Source organism: Convolutriloba macropyga, chromosome 9 (assembly GCF_964194025.1).
Source record: "Convolutriloba macropyga chromosome 9, txConMacr16.3, whole genome shotgun sequence".
Lineage (NCBI taxonomy): Eukaryota > Metazoa > Xenacoelomorpha > Acoela > Convolutidae > Convolutriloba > Convolutriloba macropyga.
Genome location: NC_134476.1, coordinates 2,796,096 through 2,820,301, shown reverse-complemented (window position 1 = coordinate 2,820,301; position 24,206 = coordinate 2,796,096). Strand labels below are relative to the sequence as shown.

Here is a 24,206-nt window from a genome sequence, read left to right as displayed (position 1 = left end):
AATTTCTCTGACTTAGAGTGGAATAAAACTTAGGTGTTTCATTTAGTTCTTCGAACAGTTTCATGCTTTGACTTGAAATTTGTTTTCCCCTTTCTAACCGGGAAAGTTGGTTGGTGTTTGTATAAACAATTTCTACTTTCTTGTCTCAGCAAAAATTTAGAGAAATCAAATTTAAGATAAAATTTTTTGATATAAATTTATAATGTAACTAACCTGGTACATCCGGAACATTGAAGACGGGGTCGAGAAAGTAATCGATAATAAAATGTAGAAATAAGGTAATAACTATGAAACAAATGAGCTTCCTCTTATGAATTAACATTACTCGTTCAATAAAAAAAACGAAAACTGGCAAAACTAGAAACATTGAAGTTAAAAACCAATACAAGGTACCAAAAAAGAAACAAAAACAAACCTACATCAAACAGTTTCAAACTCTAAACAGTTTTTGAGTTTCTCATTTTCTAATCAGTTGACTCCAATTTTTTTGTTAAATGCATTTTAACCACCCAACTGTTGCTAGCAAAGATTTACCCATTATTCACAAAAACTATTTAACAGTAGCGCAAAAATTCCCACAAAACTCAATTCGCCTAAATTACTTTTTATCAGCATGTGAGTTCTTTAACGATCAAGAAAATTTTGATCACGATATTGCGCTTAAACTTAGACCGTACGGTGGTCTTATTGGAATTGACAACTCGTCTTTAGATCATCAACTTAAAAGTTTTAAAGTCCTTCGGTTGCATGCAGTTTTGCACGACGCTGGGGGTTTTATATACGAAAGATACAAACAAGGACCTGGTTACTCTTATATGCTTCCGTGGAAAAGCAGCAACTGTTTTAGTGGTCATTTGTCGGGAATATTCTTTTGCCTATATATAAAGATTTTTCATCCGTCAATTTTTCATTTATTGGAATGCTGAGCAGCAAAACAGTTGTGTTAGACATTGAAGGGTTCCGTCACAGAAAAGAAAAATTTATTGTTAAAGAACTTGGTGTTTGCACCGAGGACTATCTCGACTGCGTGTCATTTTTACCTCCAACAAGTTATAGTGAGTTAACAACTCAACAAAAGCAATCTTTCAGTTGGTTGACTAGAAATTTGCACGGCATTGAGTGGGAAACAGGAAACTATCCCTATATTTATCTCACACAAATAATTCAAAGCGTTCGTTTGAGGAATCCGGGTTCAATATTCTACGCTAAGGGAGGGGAAAAAGTAAAATTTTTGTCAGATTTGCTTGAGTGCTCTATTATTGATCTGAATTCACTCGCGTGTCCTTCAATATCTGTGAACTATTTTACCCAAAACTGTCAAAATCATTCGAAGGGCAAAAACAATTTCAACAAACATTGTGCAAAAGAAAAAGCCATTTTCTATTTCAACTGGTTAACAAATGAGAGAGGAATTGACGAAAGTGGAAGCACCCTTGTCACCGAGTTCAACAATTTGCGCCTTGATTACGGGGGACGGGAATCTGAGTCTTTCAATTTCCAAAGACGAAACCATAAAAACCGGAAACCAGTTTTTACAGAGAAAAGTTAAATTGTTGCTGACTGAGGACGAAATTCGCTCATTTACTCATTTAGTTTATTATATTGAACCTTTTCTTCAGTGGAGATAGCAAAATGTCAAAAACTCAACCCAGAGTCTGTCCTCCGAGACTCTTACTGATGTCGAAACACCCGGTTGGTGAAGAAGTAGACAAGAACGATCCTTCACTGCCGAAGGAGATTCAACACTTGGTGAGGGAAGAAAGAGTACACAAAATTGTTCATTATGACAAAACTGAGAGACTCCCGGAGTGCTTTATGGTTCATATGAAAGACTTTCTAACTGAGTTCAATTGCTATGAATTGTTTTATGTAGAGTGACTTTTTCTCAATACATTTTTTTAAAAAAATTATTTTTGTCTCGAGATGGAGGGGGTAACAGTTGATCAAGTTGACGCTGTTGTTGAAGAAAGTTTCTTTGAAAAAGAAAGTAGCAGCAAATCTTCATGGAAATTTTGTAATCAAACAACGTTGCCACGGTCAGAAGTTGTATTTTTTGTTCAAATGTTTGTTATTTTACTGCTGATATCACTTTGTATTGTTAAATTAACCATTTTAAAACCAAATTGTGAAGAAACTTCAGTTTGGATATCAATATTGTCAAGTTTAGTTGGATACATTTTACCAAATCCGAGACTATGAATAAAATTATATCTACGCAAGATAGGGTCTTCATGGCCGTTGTAGGGCCTTCAGGTTGTGGCAAAACAGAGTTAATTTTCAAAATGTTGATTGGAAACACATTTTACCCAAAATTTAACAACATTATTTTTTTATACCGAGAAATGCAACAAATATGCATCAAAATGGAGAAAACACTTGGTGTTACGTTTAAAAAGTACGCCAATTTAGAATTTTTGAATAGTCTTGCAAACTGTCTTCTGATAATAGACGACTCGTGCGAAGAAATTTACAATGACAAAGAATTTGTTAAATTGGCCACTGCAGGGCGTCACAAAAACATTAATGTTATTTATATCAAGCACAACCTTTACCAACAGAGCAAGTGGTCTCGTACAATAGACTTGAACACGACACACATCATTTTGTTCAAATCAGCCCGTGATATACAACAAGTCGAATTTTTAGGTAAACAATTGAACCTCGTTAAATTTTTAAAATACTGCTATCAATTGGCAACGAAAGAACCGTTTGGGCATTTGCTTATCGATCTTGATCCAAAAACTTCTGATTGTTTACGATACTGTTCAAATATTACTGAGCCAGGTCCATCAATTTTCTATCTTCCATCTGATAAAGCAGAAACAACTCCACTAAACAATGAAAGAGAAAAAATTATCTATACTGAAACAAATGGTGCTTTTGCAGCCAAAACAGTTAAGGAAATATTTGCGTAGTTGTGATAGTGATGCTATACTGGTTTTGTGTGAATGTCTTCACAATGTTTTACTGGGCCATGTTAGAGTGAAAGTAAGAGACTTAGAAAATTACAGACACATATTTGAAGGTGTTCTCAAGAAAAAGTCATCAATGGATAAACGGCGAGCACTATTACTAACAAAAGCCGGTTTCGAACTCATTCAACTCATTATTAAATTTTGTTTCATCCATTTGAGTTAAGCAATGTCAACTGCTGAAGAGTTTATTTTGATTCCCAAAAATCAGTTTATGAAGGAGCAACCATATTCCTCACAAATTCTAAATGATCCCAGAGTTCAGCATAGAGGTGCTCAATTTTCGTTTTTGAACCGCATGCGACCAGATGAAAACAGTGACAAAGAGAACCAAGAAATTTTGGATACAAGGGAAACAACTGATCCTACTGAGTTGTCAAAAGTACATGCAGACAAATTTCTTCAAAATCTCAACATGCTAGCGCCAGCAAAACTTACCAGGACGGAAAAAATAGTTAACCTCATTAAAGAATCAAAAAAAGTTGTTATAGACGAAAAAGAAAATTTCATTGTTGACGGAGCCGAGACAGGAATAAATGTCCCTATTTTTCTCTATGATTTGCAGCAACCAACTAAAAAAATAAATAATCCAGATTATTTCAAGATTTTAGAGGCTTTAAACATAAAAGAAGACTTGGTGATCAACAGTAATGCTAAAATTGCGATCCGGAAAAGAACTCATAGAGTTACCAAACAAAAAGAGAAAAAGAAAACTTTTGCGCCAAAAAGAATCAAGCACAAAGAAACCAGCCAATTACTTACAGAGGAATCCTCAGAAGCCGGAAGTGGTTTCGAAACCTCAAAGGAAGACAGAACTCAGCAAGAGGAGAAGGACTGGGAGTCTTTCGACGAATGAGAAAAAATTGCTTGAGCTAAAATATACGAAAGGCCCCACAGCATACGGAAGCATAAAAAATCTACAAAAAAGCACAAAGTTGAAACCAAGTAAAGTGAAATTGTTTCTAGAGGGTAAAAATGCCCACACAAAGCATAAGAAATATAGAAAAAGATTTCCAACACTGAAAGTTATTGCTTATGACATAAACGAGATTTGGTCGCTAGACTTGGCTTATGTGGATAAATTAGCAAAAGAGAACAAAGATGTAAAATATTTGTTGGTTGCGGTGGACTGTCTCTCACGTTATCTACGAGTTGAACCCTTAAAATCGAAGTACGCCACAACTACAGCAGATGCGTTTAAAAAAATGATAAAGAACAAGCAACCTAAAAAAGTGTGGGTAGATGCTGGTACAGAATTTAAGGGCTCATTCAGCACTCTTTGTCAGAAAAATGATATTGAAGTTTATAAAACTTTCAGCGAGAAAAAATCAGCATTTGCGGAAAGAAATATACGTTCGCTCAAGAATTTGATATACAAGTATTTAGAAGACAAATGGACATACTCGTATATTAATCAATTGCAGAGCTTTGTACAAACCATTAACTCTAGAGTCAACAGAGTAACGAAATTGGCGCCGAATAAAGTAACAAAAAAAGACGTTCCTTACTTGATATCATTAATTTTTAATGATTCATCAAAACTAGTTCGCCGACCAAAGTTTTACGTTGGGGACTTTGTGCGAATATCAAAAGCGGATCTTCCTTTTAGAAAAGGATACAAGCAAACATTTACCAACGAAGTTTTTGAGATTTACGATATACCTACAACAAATCCCCCTACTTATAGTCTCATTGACGCATCCCAGGAGCCAGTAAAAGGAAAATTTTATGAATTAGAGTTGGTCAAAGTTAGAGACAACAGTAGTGAAATAACAAAACATGAATGAATTCACCGTTCACTTAGTTTCATCAGCCTCTATGAATATTTTTCCTCAAAACACCTTGTCTTCTTTCAAAAACTATTTCAATGAAGAAATTAATTTGGAAGGGGATTGGCGAGTTGCTCTAAGTGAAATTATCTTCCCAGCAAAAATAAATCAAGTGAACAAGAGTGATTTAAAGATTTTTTCCTCTGAAGGCCTCAAGTTTTATGAGAAAAGTATTCCATTTGATGCTGTCTCCAGACCATACGGAGGAGAACGAGCTATCATTGGAACTGGTTCCTATAAAAACCGTGATCATCTTTTGAGATCCTTAAAAACAGCTACCGGATAGCCTCATTTTGACTTTCAATTTAACAAAATCAATGGAGTTTTGTTTCTCTTTTTTGGTAAAAACGAAGGAATTACTTTTCCGGATAACGAAATTCCAAGCATCCTAGGTTTCAACGGTATTCATGATGGGTCTGGTTATCATATTGGATACAAGATGTTGGACACTTTTGAAAATCTGACCATGACAGAAGACGAAGAAAAAACGTTTGTTGGTGATTATCCTTTTGATTTGTCTGCAGGGAAGCAACTGATTTTTATTTATGTTAACATAATTGAGTATCAATACGTAGGTGATACTAAAGCTCCTCTTATTCGAGTCATTGATTCAAAACAACGCCTGAAAAACGGTAGCCCCTGTGAAATAGAGCCAACACACAGAATTGTCTTCAGCAACTTGGAATACAAAAAGTTATTATCAAAAAATTTTCAGTCAATTGAAATTCAATTGCGGACAGAAACCGGACAATTAGTTCCATTCGCTGGAACGGGAAAAGTTATTTTGACATTAAATTTTAAAAAATTCGATTAAATGGAAGCCTACTATCATCAACAATCGGTATCACCATACTTTTCAGGACACTATCGCCAACCAGGAAGTGGTTTTGGGGCTTTAGCAGCAGGTATTGGCAGAGCCGCATTACCGATTGCAAGAAAGTTTCTTTGGCCTGTAGCCAAAAAGATTGGACGTGAATTAATTGTTCAAGCAGCTCCTGAGTTGGTAGAGGTTGTTACAAAGAAAAAGTCTCCAAAACAAGCAATAAAATCGACTGTGCAAAAGACTGTAAGAAAACAAGTTGGAGGATCATTGGTCAAAAAGAAGAACATCAAGAAAAAACAGACAAAAAGCCGTTCAAAGACCATTCACAGAAAACAACCCCTGTCGAGAAGTCGGTCTCAATTCTTCTCTAAAGTTCAAAATGTTTACTAATTTACTGCCCGCAGAGGCAACACACCACACTTGATTTATTTGAAAAACAACCTCTGCTAGTTACTTTTGATAATGCTTTTACTCAAAAAGTTGGACCTTCCTATTCCCTGGATGGTCCAATGCTTGAGTTTGAAGTTATGGGAGACAGGAACAATTTCATAGATTTGCAAAAACTTCTCCTTGAAATTAAATGCAAAATCTCCCGAAACAATGACGGTGATTTAAGGACAGGAACTGATGCTACAAATACAGACTCGCCATACTTAAGCAACAACGCACTGCATTCTTTATTTTCGGAATGCACTGTATCTGCTAACGGTGTTACAATTTCCAACACAAACGGAAATTATGCACACAAAGCATTCATTGAAACAGAATTTTCGTCAGGAAAAACTGCAAAAAACACATGGCTAGTTTGTCAAGGATATTATTACGAGGATGAGCCAGCTAAAATTGATGGCACCGACGGTCGCGCCGAGGATGTTACAGCAAGAAAAGCCCTCGTAGCCAACTCCAGTGAAAACTATTTTATTGGAAAACCATCAAGTGACATTCTAACGTGTGATAAACACCTGCTTAGTGGTATTACTCTAAGAATTTCATTCAGAAGATCAACAAATGATTTTGCTGTTATTTCCGAGTCAAACAAACATTACAAAGTAAAAATAATAGAAGCAAATCTGTATGTTAGAAAAATGACAGTATCGGATCATGTTTTGACGGCAATTGAGAAGACTCTACTAAAAACACCTGCAGTGTATCGCTATACAGAGGTTTTACCAAGAACATTTTTAGCTACAACTGGTGTTCAAAGCTGGAGACAAGAAGATGTCTTCTCAAAGGAACCAATTCGAAGAATGATTATCGCAATGACAACAAACCGCGCGTACCTTGGAACAAATCGAACAACACCTTTTCATTATCAGAAGTTTGATTTGAGTCAAATTGTTATTTATCGTAACGGACTTCCAATAGTTGGTACGCCCATTTCAACCGCCTCTAATCAAAGGCTTTATTTTAATACGCTTGAGGCTTTGGATTTTCTTGATAAGGGTGGTCCTGGTATATCTCTATCAGATTATCCCAACCATTTTATTATGGCCTTTGACTTAACTTCAACACAGGAAGCATCACATGATTTTATTTACCCTGAATTGACAAACTGTTCAATTTCAGTTGAGCTAACGTTTTCGAGAGCACTGACAGATAACATTGAAATTTTGTTTTTGGGAGAACGAAGTTCAACATTTTACGTGTCATCTGAGAGAAAAGTCACAAAAAACACTCTTATTACATACCCAGTGACTAATGGATAATATTGATAATGTTAAAATTGCCAAATTGATCAACAAATGTGTTCATTTAAAATTTCTGTTTTGCGGAGTATTCCCAGCTGATAGTTTTCCTAAGCTATTTGCAGACTCTTTTATTGTAGTCAATGCATCGAAAGCTGGAACTATAGGAACTCATGGGCTACTCATCTGTAAAAAAAACGACAAAATTTATTTTGCTGATCCATTGGGAAATTCGCTGGAATTCTACTTTGCAGTTTACAGACGGCTAAACAGTTTCTATGGAGAAGTAATTCAACTGTGTACATTGATGCCAATTCAAAAAACTAACTCAAAACTATGTGGTCTGTTTTGTATTTATATTGCTCATGTTATTTTTAGCAATAAATACCCTTACACAATGTACATGAATGATGATGATCTACTACGATTTGCAAAGCATATGCTATAATTCATTTTTTTTACTCCTCTGTTTTCAGTTAAAAAAAACGATCTCAAAGAAAATTTAATTTTTGTATTTTTGTTCAAATTTTACAAACAACGTTTCACTGTCAACATTAAGCGAACCATAGCCACTAAGTATAATATCAATAATTTTTGAAAATTCAGCGTAGTGTTCATTGTAATATATCTCCACAAAGCGTTGATTAGTCAAAAGTGGTACAAAGTCAGTTTGAGTTTGAACATTTTGCTTTACAGCATGGCAAATGCTGGGTAGTTTCTTCATGGAAAAGAAGTTTCTGTGCAGATTCTGTTGTTGTAGACAGTAGTCAACTGCGTCAATAAGTTTTTCCAAAATTGGCCCGTGAACAACGAACCCGTCCAAATCATAAATGAGACATTTAAAGCAGGTAAATAAACAAGGTATTGCATAAGTTTTTGAGCTGTCGGTTCCTTCTAAGCTTGATAGATTTTCAGATGAAATTAGAACATGGTAATGAACAGAAGAGTTGTGACAAAATGAACTTTTTTGGTGGTATGCAAACGCAAAATTAGCAATTTTATCTTTGTCCAAGTTTGGTTTACAAAAGAAAAGAAGAAAGCGAAATGATTTTTGAAATTGTCGAAAATAATCTGGAGAACGTTCGTACATTGCTTCAGCCATTGTATTTTTCTATCTTGTAGGCTAAGTTCTTTTTGTGTGCTAGATTTTTCTTGACTTTCGATAGGGGTTGACTCTCGTCTTCCGAATTCGTATCGTTGGTTGAACGAATATGTTGTGAAAATTTATCGTTCTCGCCTTCTTTTCTTTTAATTGCCTTCGATGTAACTTTTGGAGGCTCAGTTTGTACTGTTAAAGGAACCTCTGTGTCCTTTGAATCGATCAGATCTCTGATTCTGTGGATATGTTCCACTAGTCTATCAAATTCTGAAAGAGAAAGGTTTACTCTTTGGGAGAATTTGTAATCATCATCACTTTGGTTGTTCCTTCTGAACAGCTTTATTGCAACATAGGTACCAGAAGTTTCATAGGTTTTAGTTGAGACCCTTACAATTCTTTTTGCAGTTTCTGAGATATCAATAAACTGATCGCAGAATTCTATGTCTTTCTTGAGGGTTTCAGATTTTTCCATTTTAATGCACTCAGGTGATATACTGTTTATTATAAGAGAATAAAGTCAAATGAATGGTTGGAAAAGGAAATAAAATTGAAGTACTACAAAACACATACTCACAGAGCTGCTAGACTTTGAGCACTATAAAAATGTGATTGGTCGATAATAATTCCTCAAAACTTAAATCATATTAATATAAAAGCATTATTGCAAAGAAACTCTAGCGTCTTTTAACTATAGCCTACAGTACATAGCTTTCAAGACACCCAATTACAATAAAATAAAAGCAAATGTTAGAAATTGAACTTTGATCCAGGAGTGATAATACCAAGACCAAATACCATAAAAACCTTATGCATTTTATCCAACATATTGAACAGAATACACCTTATCTCTGGGGTCCATGTCAAAACTTTAAGATAATAAAATACACTATGTTAAGTTGTTTGCCAAAAGCAAACGCTTATCAGTCTGGGTTTACGCCTGTTCTGAATTTCACTTAGTGCAAAACTTTGTATAAACAAATAAAACTTTACGACATATAGTTCTCAACCACAATACGCAAGTGTTGAAAAGTGAACATATTCCTTATTTATATTCCTTGAGCACTTTGTCGTTTTCAACAGTTAAATTTTCGTTGCAGTTCTTGAAATAAGAAACAAAATGTCTCCAGTAGTTATTATTCTGAAAAGCGAGAAAAGCTTAGAGAAAAGAACAATAGCTTACGAAACATACAGGAAAGAAACAATCGTTATTATTGAACAAGGATGGACAAACGATACCTGGGTTACATCAAATCACATGTCTCTTCCGGTAGTTATGTTAGATTTCATCCAGTCATTTCGTTTCGAAAAAGCATTACTAAAAGGCTCCCAGTACACATTGGATTTTGTAACAAATTACACCAGAGAGTTTATATTTGACACCTCTGTTCTTGAAGCAAATGTTCGGAAGATCTTCTACGACTACGACTTGAAAGAAATACCTTTATACGAAAATCAAGAAGGATATTGGAGAGATCTCGAAAGAATCGAGGCTCTCTGGAAAATTCCCAATATTGATAGCCCTGACTGTGAATTTAATGACAGTGAAAACTATCTGAATTTCCCACCAGAGACACCTACTACACCAGTGTTTTGATCAGTAGATGATCTCAACCGCTCGGACAGTCAAGTGACTCCACCCGCATGCCGATGTCTTGCACCCAAAAAACGAAAACTTGTCAGTAATTCTAACAAAGATTGAAGAAATCGGATCCAGAGAAAAACTTGATAAACAGAATGAAACTATACTGAAGGGAAAAAACTGCTATAATGTTCAATTTATTCAATCTTACTAACTCTCTAACCTAATATAAAAACGAATGAAATTGTACATTCTTTTGAATTTTTTTTGCAGCTTACTCTTGAGAATAAACACTACAATAAATGTTTTGGAAAGCAACAGGGTGATACTACTGGGACTAGCACTTGGTAAATTTTTATGGGAAACATTAAAAAAGAGAAAGATCAAAGAAATCGAACAAATTTAACATTTATCACAAAACCATAGTAGGTGCTCAGTTGAGAAAATGACAAAATCTTTGCAAAATTCAGAAAAAATTTAACAGAAAATCTTCTCTTGTTTGAGCGGGTGTCTGTAAAACATACTGCATATACTGTTGCTCTATTGTTGAAATACATTCAACATTTCTTTAAACAAAATGTGAACAAATTTTATAAAATGAAAAAAATTTCGATAATTTTGCACAGTAAACAAATCAAAATTTCCGAAGTTATTTTCCTTTTTGAGGAAAAATTTGTTCCCCAGGTTGTTCCACAGACGCAGTGCAACAATTAACGTCTGAATAATGACCCAGTGGAATCAATGTTTTTCATTTTATTTTGAAAAAACATCAGTTCAACAGAAAACAACTTTTAAAAAAATCAGAAAATTTTTTAAAATTTTTCAAAAATGAAAAAATTCCATCAAAAGACAACTCTATATCTGCAACCTATCCACCCTACGGGGTTACGAGCCAGAAAATGAACACTCAAAACTAAATTTTTGACAATTTCAAAAAAACGCATAAGTGTTGATACAAACCCGAAACCTTAAGAAATAGGTGAAGCCGAGGTCCTACAGAGCTGAAAACACGATTTTTGGAATCAGCGACCTCGAAAACAAGGCGTAGCCGCCGTTTTCGACCCGTTTTTAACGTATTTTGTTAATGTTTTTTGGACCCCCAAATTCTCTATAGGCTACCGCATTGTACTCCTCTGAAAGAAAAAGAAAAACAAAAAAGAAAGCTTAAAAAGGGAGTTTTCCCCTCTTTCAATGAGGTCCTAAATCTTGAGCACCATATATCTCTAGTATATATTCTAATCAGAGTGTAAGAGAAAGCTCACATTTTTTTCGAAGTTAAAAAAGCGAAGCATTTTTAATGAAGAATAAAAAAAAACTAAACTAAAATAAGGGGAGGGGATTGAACTTAGCGAGTACCGAAGAAGTACTCGCGGTGGATTGGTGCTGACACAAGATGGAATAGTTTTTCCAGTCTTGTGTCCCTCTTTTCTTCAGGGGTAACGAATATTTGGTACTTTATAAGATCAACCAGGCGGAAGTGCTCATTTCCACCAATGTCGAGCAACATTACCAGCCCCTCAATATTTTTCAGAAGAATTCCTGTATAATTTTTTTTGTGGAGGGTGGATTCATTGAATATGACCGTTATTTCTTTAATGATATGTTTTCTGTAGGGGAAGATATAGGGGCACGAGAAAGACTTTTGTTCAGAATCCATTTTTAACTTAGAATTTGGAATTGCGATTAGAATTTTAAAGAGAGTTAATAGACTAAAGAGACTGAAAAGTGTGACTTAAATGCGAAATTTGGAAAATGAGGGTAGGTGGTCTTCCGGTTGTCAGCTACTAATAAACATTTACTACCAATATTTAACACATATAACCAAACCCCAAACAAAAATAAAATTTCCTAGCGAAAAGGGTTCCAACCAGACTCGATACAGAAAACCAGTTGTTACCGCTGGCTTTGATCCTGTGGAACATCAATCGAGCGGTAGGCCGCACCTTGGCACCCCAGAGCTTGATCTCGTAAAACATAAACTGGCGGTACTTCTGATCAAAAGATTGTTTAACAATTGAATTAGGAATAAGGAGTGGTGACCATTCAACTCAAATTGATTTTAAGTAGGTTGTGTCTGAGCTCCATTCCCTTTGGGTACCGAATCAATCGTAAAAACTTCGAGTGAGGTCCTAGAGGTTTCCGAAAACTAAAGGAACACAGATTATAGCCAAATGTTAAGGTTAAATTTAAAGAACTGATAAGAACAAAATGTTTATGGAAAAGAGGGTGTGACTGAAGTCTACGTAAGTTCTTCTCAAGCTAGAACACCGTTAGGATTGGGCGTAGTGGTTTTATTCAATCATTCTTTTGGATACGAAACACTCATTTTCAAAATTTGGTTGCTATCAGAAAGTTGATCAAACTCAAACTTTGCCTACTGTTTGCTTAAAGCTATTTGCGGAAATGAGCTGCCAGTGTGATATCTGCCAGAAAACTTTTTCAAGTTTGCGCAGCTTAAGGAGACATCGAAAGGCAATACACAACATCAAAACCCAGAACAAGCCACTTCAGTGCAATGAGTGCAACTTCGAATCACCATCGCTAGTCGGAATGATCCACCACACAAAGCAGCTGCATGGATCCGAAACCATTCATCATTGTGTTTATTGCAGCAAAACTTTCTTACTGAAATCAGTGTTCGAAGATCATATGAAACTAAATCACGGAATGCCCCAGTGGAGAAACAATAGATACAGTGGTGACCTACCCGTGATGTCATCAATAAGTGGAAACTTACGGTCGATTCAATTGCACACGTCAGGCAACGAAAACGACATGCTTGAATATCTCATGAATCAAAAACATGAGATTCAACAGATCGTCAGAAGTGAGACTGAAGCGGGACCGAAAAAAATTCAATTTGCAGCAAAAATAAAAATGTTGAAAGACGTATCTGAACAAGAAGAACCAGAACACTTCGATTTTTTCATAAACTCAGAAATGACCATCGTCTACCCAGGGGAGAATCTGACAGATGAAATGTTCTGGAATAAAGTTGAACAAATAATAAACAGTATCTCGACAATAACAACAAATGGAAGCGGATGGCGCTTCGAAAAGCTTCTGTCATTCGAGATAAAATTGTCAAGGTTCTCCCCAATTCGTGCTGGCTCCTACATTGCTTTGCCAGTGAAGTACCAATCAGAGCAATCGCTACTGAACATCAGGAACTACGAAGATCCAAACTGCTTTCTGTATTGCTACACGGCTGCTTTCCACTTATTTTATGGACCCCCACTGGTGAACGAAGACACCACTTGGAGAACAAAGCGAAGTCCTTCTCTGTACGGACCAAAAAACCCAAGGGCTCATCAACCGTATGGTAATCACCAGATGCCAATGCCTGTGGACGAAATTGGTATATTCGAGAACGAAAACGATGTCCAAATAAACGTTTTTCGGTAAGTCAATCTTTCTTAAATTTATTTTATGATTTAGCAACCTCTGTACCAATGTCAACTCATTCTTCTACGATCCAGAAATCATTTTTTTTCTTTGTTTCAGACTTAACGAGAAGGATGAACTCTTACCGTATCGAGTTTCCAAGAGGTGGGATCAGGAATTTGTGGTGGATCTTCTGCTACTAAGCGACGGTAAAATTTTCCACTACGTCCTCATCACCGAGTTGGTAAATTTAGTACAGAAAATTCGTGGTAGAAAACATCATTCACGTTCTCAAATTTGCCGAAATTGTTTTCATGTAAATTCGAACATTGAAGTAATGGAAAGACACAAAAAACTTTGTAGCAGCTATGAAGCGGTTCACATCAAAATGCCGAAAGAGAATGCGTGCATTCTAAAATTCAAAAAGTTTCAAGCCAGGTTCTTTGCACCGATTGTGTTATATTTCGATCTAGAGTCTCTTCTACTACCTGTGCACACAGCATTCAATAACCCAAAAATAAGTTCAAGTAACAACATTGAAAAACATGTTCCGTCGGGCTTTTGTATAACTGCAATTGAACAGTCCACACAAAAACAGCTAATGTTCAAATTGGTACGCTCACCAAACTGTATGTCCGACTTTATCAAAACAATAGAAAGTCTAGCATATGATATTCACAACAGAAAACAACAACATAAAATCTTCACTGGTCAGCTCGATCAAACCAAAAGTGAAGTTAAAGACTGCTGGATCTGTGGTTTGGACTTCAATGCACAAGATATCAAAGTGTTAGATCATTGCCACTACTCGGGTGAGTTCCTCGGTTTGGCGCACAACACATGCAACTTGAAGCGTAGAAGTCTAAATTTCACCCCTGTGGTTGCCCACAACCTATCAAACTATGACCTGCATCATATATGTCAAGCCATTCAATATTGCAGCTCTAATAGTAAACTACAAGTTATCCCTCAAACAGACGAAAAATATGTATGTCTGATAATCAGAGTAAAGGTTGGCGAGTACAAAAACAAAAAAGGAGAAGTGATTGAACTTTTCGAAAATATGCGCTTTCTCGACTCTTTCCGTTTCATGGGAATGTCACTTGAAAAATTGGTGTCTTTTTTGCCCACAGATGGATTTAAAATTATTGATAACCATTTCGAAGAGAAATTTGCGAAAAAGCAAATAAAATTGTTGCATCAAAAAAGTTGCATCATCTACCCATACAGTTACTTTGACAATTTTGAAAGATTCAGTGAAAAACGTTTGCCTCCCCTAAACAAGTGGAAAAACACGTTAGCTGGTGGTGAAGTTTCTATAACACTCGAAAACCTGGCGCATGCTAACCAAGTTTTTCGAACATTTAAGTGCAAAACATTAGGCGATTACCACGATTTGTATCTGACAACTGACACCCTACTGCTGGCTTGTGTGTTTGAAAAATTTCGCAAAGTGTGCTATGAAACTTATGGCCTTGATTGCGCTCAGTATTTCTCTGCAGCAAACTTAGCGGGTGATGCATACCTCAAAACATGTAACATTAACGTTAGGCTGCTTGAAGAGAGAGAACATCTTGATATGGCAGAAAATCTTATGCGCGGTGGCATGTCCTCAGTTTACTCGAGTAGACTTTTCAAAGCTAACAACAAATATTTGCAGGATTTTGATAAAACAGTTGAGAGTTCCTTCGGTTTCACAATCGACGCAAATAATCTCTATGGGGGCATAATGCAAACCTGTTGTCTACCAATTGGTGATTTTGAACTCGTTGAGATGCCACTGAGTGAGCTGTTGCAAACCCCAGAAGACTCACCATACGGCTTCATCGTGGAGGTGGACCTGGAATATCCCCCGGAATTGCACGACATTCAGAGTGACTATCCACTTGCTCCAACCAGAGAGTCTGTCGAAGTTATCTGGTTGAGTCAATATCAGGAGAATCTGAGAGAGAAAATGAATGTAAGGGTTAGTACGAAGAGCAAAAAACTGCTTCAAACTATGTTTGCCAAGCCCCACTATACCTTACACTATTTGACTTTACAGCTGTATTCGGAGCTCGGTCTGAAAGTGACTAAAGTTCACCGAGTGCTCAGATTCTTGCAAGGATTTTGGTTAGCTCCCTATATAGAGTTAAATAGCAGAAAGAGAGAGCAGGCTACAAACAAATTTGACGAGAATTTCTTCAAATTAATGATAAATAGTGTGTACGGGAAAATGTGTGAAAATCCGAGAAAACGTACCAACGTCATGCTAGTAAGATCTGAGAAAGAGCTGCTGGAACAAAGTTCAAAGTTTAACTTTAAATCGTTCAAAATCTTTAACCCGAACCTGGCTGCAGTAACTCTTCGTCGCACTGAGTTCACTTGGTCAAAGCCGTTGATCATTGGAGCCACAATACTGGATCTCTCCAAAATGTTTATGTTCAGGTTTCATTATAAAATAATGAAAGAAAACTTTGCTTGCAAACTTTTGTACAGTGATACAGACTCCCTGACGTATGCAATTATGACAGAAGACCTCTACGCTGACCTAAAAAACAATCCCACTCTCTCTAAAGAATTCGATTTTTCGAACTACCCAAAGGAATCAAGCCTCTACAACCCGACCAATAAAAAGAAAGTCCTCAAATTCAAAGATGAACTGGCAGGATCAGTAATGACAGAATTTGTTGGAATCAAATCCAAGATGTACTCCATAATCACAGCAGGTATGTTTTTCCAGTTGTTTTACTTATCCAAAAAAAACTTTGCAATTATGTTCTTTAAAATTCTGAGACTTCTAGATATGTTTAATCCAAGCAAACAACTCAAAATTCTTTAATATAAAACCAAAGGGCATAGAAAATTCCAGTAAAAAACGGCAAAAATGTTTGTTTTTCTCATTTAGATACCCAGAAAAAGAGCATGAAGGGCATATCCCTCTCCACACAACGCTTATTCAATCACCAGTCTTTCAAAAAAGTCCTTGAGCAACAATCAACTGAACGTGCACCGAACTACCGCATAGCGTCAGAAAAACATGACATTTTTACAGTACGCACGATCAAAATTTGTTTGTCCGCCTACGATGATAAACGCTTTATTTTTGACGACGGTTTAACAAGCTTACCTTTTGGCCACTACAAAATTGTAGACGACATTTTTATGCGTGAAATTCTGGATAACTGGGACGTAAATATGGACAACACCAACAACTCTGAAGGGGCAGAAACTACTCTTGGTAACGGCGACGAACGCCCGGAAATACAAAGTTTGAATTCAAGCACGCTGGGTGATAGGTCAGACAACAGTTTCAAGGAGACAGATTGGGGTTTCCTTCAACGCACGTACAATGAAAGTGAGTTGGAAGTAAATAGCTGTGAAGTGAGCGAGGAACAACGCACACCCAGTCATAACGAATTCATTTTATTTGAAGCTGAAGAGAGCGAGGAGGAAACCCCAGTTGTTCCTCACAAGCGTGCACGGCGTGCAATTTTATATGAATCTAGTACTGACTCCAATTAAAAGCAATCAAAAACTTGCTTTAAACTTTTTGCATGTTGGTAATTTAGTGAACAGAACTGGTAAAATTTATGGAATAAAAGTTTTGTATGTGTGCTGATAATATGCCGGGCAAAATTAGCCCGTATTTCCTTTATTCCTAACGGTTATTGATTAGAAGCTAAAGTTTGGACTAACGCCTTGAAGCTAATTAAATTCACTTGTACTTTTATCTTTGATAAGCTGAGACAAGAAAGCAGAAATTGTTTATACAAACACCAACCAACTTTCCCGGTTAGAAAGGGGAAAACAAATTTCAAGTCAAAGCATGAAACTGTTCGAAGAACTAAATGAAACAGCTAAGTTTTATTCCACTCTAAGTCAGAGAAATTCTAAGAGGATACCTAAAAAAGACCATGCCTGTATTGTAACGGGGGGGGGGGGGGGGGACAGGTCCCCCCCGTTACAAACCAGGCATTTTCACTACTACTAGCGGCCATTATTGGGGACATGTGGTTTTTTTTACAATCCAAAGAATTTGGATTGTATTGGTGCGATGTGTTTTTTAAGATGTTTTTCAAGATTTTAATTTCACGAATTTAAGCAATTTTTTTTTAAAATGTTTACAATTTTGTCAAGTTTTAATATTTTTGAATTTTTTAATTGCTCTCAAACGAAGTTTGTAGCAATTATATTAGTCCTGTCGGTCTTTTTTATGTGATTTTTCGCTTGACTGAATTTTTGTCTGACGCTTTTGACTTTTGTCTTCAAAAATGGAATAAACAGGTAGCGCCCAGCGGGCATTAAGTGTTCTTAGAGCCTTTCAGCTCAAACTGTTTTGGAGACTTATACTTATACATATGGTGTGAAGAGATTGAGACCCCCCCCGTGGCTAGCTACTGACGAAGCCAACTGCTTGCCGGTCGTTTGAGAGCAATTCGCCCGACGTTCGTCGGTTATGTTTTAAGATCTGTTCACACATTTTCGTGATTTTGGAAGTCAAATTGTAGTGATTTTGGTCAGGCCGAAACAGGAAGTGGAGCAAAAAAGCGATTGGTTTTGCTCTAATTTTAAAGCAGAGTGAGAATACGATATTTGAACAAAAATTCGCTTTTTTGGTAGTGGTTCTTTGTTCACATGCGGCAATTTAACTTTGATTTTTACTGTTTTTTCGATTGTTGGATCCGCTTTTTTCTAAATAGGTTTTCCAATCCATTCTTAGTTCATTCTAGGCCTATTTTTTTGTTTGAACCAAATTTCCATTTCTCATTAGTGGTTTTTTTCACGTGCCGCATTTTGGCATTGATTTTGTTTTTTTTTTTTAATTTTTCATCTATTTTTTTAATCGTTTTCACAATTTTATCGTAGTCCGTTCTAGTTCTATTTTTTTATTTAATTGCTCTCAAACGAAGTTTGTAGCAATTATATTAGTCCTGTCGGTCTTTTTTATGCGATTTTTCGCTTGACCGATTTTTCGTCTGACGCTTTTGACTTTTCGTCCTCAAAAACGGGATAAACAGGTAGCGCCCAGCGGGCATTAAGTGCCCTTAGAGTCTTTCAGCTCTGTTTCAGCTCAAACTGTTTTCGAGACTTATACTTATACTTATGGTGTCAAGGGCGGTGCTTAGAGGTTGACCCCCCTGTTGACTCCCCACCCCCACCGCGCTGTTGCCCCCCCCCAACCCAGTGTCCCCCCATCAGCCCCCGGTGCACACCCCCCCGTGGCTAGCTACTGACGAAGCCAACCGCTCGCCGGTCGTTTGAGAGCAATTCGCCCAATGTTAGTTGGTTATGTTTTGTCATAAAGTTTTTTTGAATTGTACGTCAGGACTTGTCCTGCTATGTTTTTTTTAACTTCGAGGAATAAAAGTTTTTCGCTTTACCTTAGTTCACAGCTTGTTCAATTTCTGCGTGAAATCTCTAGGTTAGTTTCACTCTTCTCTCCTTCTGCTTAAAGTGATTTTAGACAGCAATTGCCCAGCAAAGCAATTCAAAATGGACAACGTCAGTATCAAAAAACGAAATCAGAAATAGAAACGGGATAAACCCATAGAGCCCAGTTTTAGATGCCCGGTTCTCGAATTTGGTTCTTATTAGTCTTAGTTACCATATCTAATGCTAATTGGTATTGATACTAGCTCCTGTATCGTCTCACTATGAAACAGGAATGACATCAAAGTAGTTTGCACTTCAAAATTGTTTTTCTACAAAAATTATCATTTTTTCATTATTTTTTTCTTTCAATCCCTATCGTGGTTATGGGAATCAACGGCGGCTATTTTCCGGCAATCTGCCATATATGTTTAAAAATCAATTAATGTCTTTAGCGAGACAAAAGTTTTCTAAATTTTTGAAATTTTTTGAAGACATGTTTTCTCAATTGTTTTGGCCCAGTAGCTAGTTAACCTCCTCCAGTGTTTGATAGTACGTTATTACACTGTTGCTTAGAGCAATGAATTGGGTTTAACATTTAAATAGAACGAAATTCTCATTTTGTGATAAAATTTGAATTTTTGTTCTAAAAGTTTTTGTCTTTTACCAAGTTTATCGATCTTTATGAGTGAATGATTTTTTAAGGCTCGAATTTGGGTTACTGAATATCCTCTAGAGACACAGAAACGGATCTGAAGATATTAATATCATGATTTTCCGCAGCATTTCATTAAAATTTGCTATTGATCCCATTTTTCTGGAATTTTTCCCTTCTTTTCTGAGTTAATCGATCTTCAAGGGCCATTCTATTTTTTCAGGTTTTGCAGATATAATACTGGACGGATTTCACAGACAAAAATTGATTTTGAACATATTTTTGAAATAGATGTATTTTAGGGGATCAAAATTTGCGAGATAAAAGCTTCAAGAGTTTTAGCAATGAGCATATTTTTGTTTAGTTTGTTTGATTGTTTGTTTCTCAATTTTTTGAGATGATTTTTTTTGTGTTTTGGCCATTGTTTAATTGATCATTGTTCAATTGACCATTGTTCAATTGATCTGCTGGTCAGGTAGAGTACTTCTAAGTTTTTCATTCAATTCTTTGGATTGTATTTCAGGATTTGTCCTATTTTTTTAATAGCCGCACAGCGATAGCTTGGGCTATTATTGGCCTTCTCTTGGTTTTTTTAAATTTTGTCATGATTTTTGCTACGACCATATGACTTCACAGCCATTTTTTGTTCATTCGTTCATGCAATTTCAACTGAATTGCATGTGTGACGTCATTTTTTGCTCTTAGTGGAGCGAGGTTTTTTGTTGGTGCGCGTGATTAAATTTTTGGTCACACTTGACTTACCTCACTCTCAAAAATGACTTCCTCAATTTGAAATTGACTTTTATTTACTTCAATTCAAAGAGATGAGGTCAAATGGGTGTGTGTCACTCTAAATGAAGGTTATTTGAGATCAGCTAATAGAGGCAGCAATAACTTATACAGATTTTTAATCAAAATATAACAGATCAGCCTTCAATGAAAAGACGATTTTTTTGGTCTGTCTTTTTTACTGTTTTTTTAGACTGCCGATCTACGAATCTATTGCGGCTATTTTCTGGAAATCTGCCAGCTATGTTTTAATTCGTCGTCTCCATCGATGATTCTTACGACCTGACTTCTTGAAATTGACTTTTTCATGGACTTCAGTGACATCTGATGCTTTGCAGTTAAAATTTGTGTTCGTGGCGTTATTTCGGCTTTTAGGTCAATTGTGTGACTTACTTCGCTCAAAAAATGACTTCTGAACTCATTTATGGAAATTAAAATTTTATGTACATTTACTAGCCAAAGGTTAGCAGTGTGAATCTAAGTAGTGCCTAACATATATGCCCTATTTTTTAGTATTAGTCTTGATTTTTTTGATTGCGAGTATCCATTTTGAAAAGGCTCTTTTATGGCTTTTTCTTTATAGACCGTATTTGTCATAAAATTGACAGTCCGAATCTAACCCAAAAGGTTGAGTGGTTTATTAAAGGACCCTGTGGTTGATCTGTCTATCTTATTTCTTTAGTTGTTTCAATTCATGGAAGGCCACAAGCGTCTATCGCGGCTATTATCCGGCAATCTGCCGGCTATGTTATATAAATAGATGAACAAGCGTGAATTTTTTGCTCTAAGTTTACGTTATTTGAGCAATCACTCTATATGATCTGAACATCGATAAGGGTCATCAATTTCGTTGAGACTGCTACTATTGACGCTTATGGGTTGAATTTTTGAAAGAAGTTATCTTTTTCGGGTAATAAGTTGTAAGCAGTGTAGAGATCTCTACGGCTGTTTTGTTTTTTTTTTCAATGCAAAGAGGAGTATTGTGATCGCTTGGATAACTAGAGGAGAATTGGCTTTCTGCAGGTTTTTTAAAACCGGGAGTACTAGTTGTCAATGTTGTGAGCTAAAGCGAGAACTGCAGGAAAAAATTACATTGCTAGAGAAAATCAATGAGATATATTATTTTTTTTGCGGAAATATCTCAAATTGTTTTGTTTGGACTTTCTTTTTTAAATGTTTGTGTTTTGAATCTTTGAACGGAATTTTTGTTATCATATCTAATAAGAAAGAATGCTTGCATGAATTTTTTCGTGGCATATTCCAATTTTCATTTCAATAATTTTAAATAGATTGTGCATTTAGTAAAAACAAATTTTGCCTGCTTCATCCACCTTCTGTTCTCTGAACTGATATTATGGACTTTACTGTTTTTGTTTGTCTTGCTGCTTAGTCTCAATAATGACAGACGTCATAGACTTTGTAAATGAGACAAAACAAAACACAATATTTCTTTGGGTTGGTTTTGAAAAATTTCTTCGTCTTTGTAGTGTAAATTTTTACTTAACATCTCCTAAATGATTTCAATGACTCAATCAACAGTTTTTCTAAAAAATGTTCCCAAAAAATGTTTTAGATTTTTTTGTTTTGACCCCTTGTGATTAGAGCAACTATATGCTCAACTGTTTTTTTTTGTTCAGTCAATTTTGGCCGATCTATATATTTTTGAGAGTGGTGAGTGTTAGCACTAGAAAGCGCGTCCAGCGTAGAGTGTGAAACTGAAAAGCTCTTCCAAATATTCGTCTTTTTTTGAGGAGTTACCGAGGATTACAGTTTTTGCAAACATTTCACTTTTCACAATAATTCTGTTCATATGCTTGGTCGATTTTATTTCAACTTTCGTTATTGTTATTTTGACAATTTTGTTTGCATTAATTTTCAATATTCACGGTTATTAGTAATCCTCAATCAATATGGAATCTATTTTGGACTTCTTTGACTTCGTTACCTAAAGTATTCACTGAAATTTTAACCTTTTTTTGATCCCCATATTGTATTGAGTTACTGAGTCCCAAAAGCGACGGGTCACACTAGATTTTGCACCAGATCTAACTGAACCGATATTTTGTTCATAGCTTATGTTTTGGGGCCTTGAATTCTTTCAAACTATTTGGTTAGTAAGATTTTGTTTTTATTAAAATTTTGTCCATTTTCTGTTATTATGTTTTTCTACCAAATCATTATACAGAGCTCTCTTTGAGCTTCTAATGAGGTCAGATAATGCTAGAGAAAGTCTCTCGGCTTTTGTAGTTAATGTTTTTGATTACTTTTAAACTACTTGTTTTAAAAGTTTTGTAACTTTTCGCAATTTGACTTCGTTTCCTTTTTCTGTAAGTTCTAGCGCCTGGGTAAAGATATAATTCAACAATTTTAGTAGTGAGAATTATGGTAGTCCATTTCAATTGATTGCTAATCATTGATATATAATTAATAGCCGCGCCCGCAATTCTAGGCGGCTATTATAGCGCTCCTAATTTTTTACAATTCAAAGAATTTGAATTGTATTGGGGCTCTGTCTTTTTTTAAGATCTGTTCACACATTTTCATGATTTCTGAAGTCAAATTGGAGTAGTGATTTTGGTCACGCCGAAACAGGAAGTGGAGCGAAAAAGCGAGTGGTTTTGCGGCGTGAAATTTTTTCGCTCTGAATTTAAAGTAGAGTGAGAAAACGGTGTTTGAACAAAAATTCGCTTTATCGGTAGTGGTTTTTTGTTCACATGCGGCAATTTCTTTTTGATTTTTACTGTTTTTTCAATTTTTTGGATCGGTTTTTTTCTAAATGGTTTTTTCCAATCCATTCATAGTCCGTTCTAGGTCTAGTTTTTTGTTTAGTCAATGAAATTTCTTTGAATTGTACGTCAGGACTTGTCCTGCTATGTTTTCTTACTTTGTCTAACAGATTTTTGTTTCGTCTTACCCTGTGTTGCGGCTGCTCAAGAATCTCAGCGGAACCGATATATCACAGCCTGGTTCTCGAGTTTTACGCCGGCCTGGTTCTTCACTGGGTTCGATTGACCAACGATCTCGCAGAAATAATTTGTCGCTCGGACGTATTAAAGGACTGTAACTTTAATTTTGTTGATTGAAGTTAAGAAAGTCCTAAGTGATAATCTATGTTCAATCTCGTGCTGAAGTTTGTAATGCTTCAGCCAGTAGCTATTATTGTTGCAAACTCCTCGTCAAGTAAGCTCAACTAACTTAGAACTCGCAAGATCTCAAGATCTAGCAAAAAGACTAAAGTTGTTAAAGAATCAAATTTTAGTCTATCTGAGAGCCACCTGCTCTTGGTAACAGTTTCTAATGGTTCTGAATACAATACGGTTTCACTAATCAAACAATTGGGTTAAAATAAATAATCAAATATTTATCATTTATAACCTAATCGCTACTTGTTTCTGATTGGTTAATCAAGAAAATGATTTAGGTCATTGTTTACATAGTAATTATCAAATTACTGCAATATTTACTTTTGTTGACATAATCACGGATGGTTATTACGTGGCTCTAAATGCCTCGAATGTATGGTATTTCACCTTTAATGATCATCTAGAGAGTCATAAAATAAACAACTTAAGAAATTTAACAATAAATAACAAAATATCGAAAAATGCCAATTTTGCACCATTTAAGTGCTAATAGCCACACTTGTGGGTCTGATGCAATTACGTTCGTTGGGTCCATGAGTAGCTTAGAGGTAACCCTTACCGTCTGCCATAACCTCGGGTTGCTCGGGTTTTGCCTTCCCAAAATCGGGGGGGGGTGTACAGATTTTCGGTCCCAACTTGTAAAATTTTTCAGTTTTGACCATTTTTGAGATTTGACAAATTCTAAGTTTTTTCAGTTTCAAAAGTTTTTTCAGTTATTTCTTGCTGTCTGATGGCTTTTGTAGCTCATTTGAATTGGCGCCAACATCGTCGGCCCTGTTTTCGATCTCGGAAACACCATCGTAGAATACTGGCGCTAACTTCACGACTGGCCGGTTTAGCTCTCCATGTGCCATTTTGACTCTCGCTGATCTCAAAACACCGTCGTTGCCAATGAA

The 24,206-nt window shown here is 35.9% G+C and overlaps 1 protein-coding gene across 2 annotated transcripts in view; it reads left to right on the top strand.

Moving 5' to 3' along the window:
* LOC142345559 (uncharacterized) overlaps positions 1-24,206 on the top strand; it is a 109,830-nt gene that overhangs the window by 13,282 nt on the left and 72,342 nt on the right. The window lies entirely within an intron of this gene.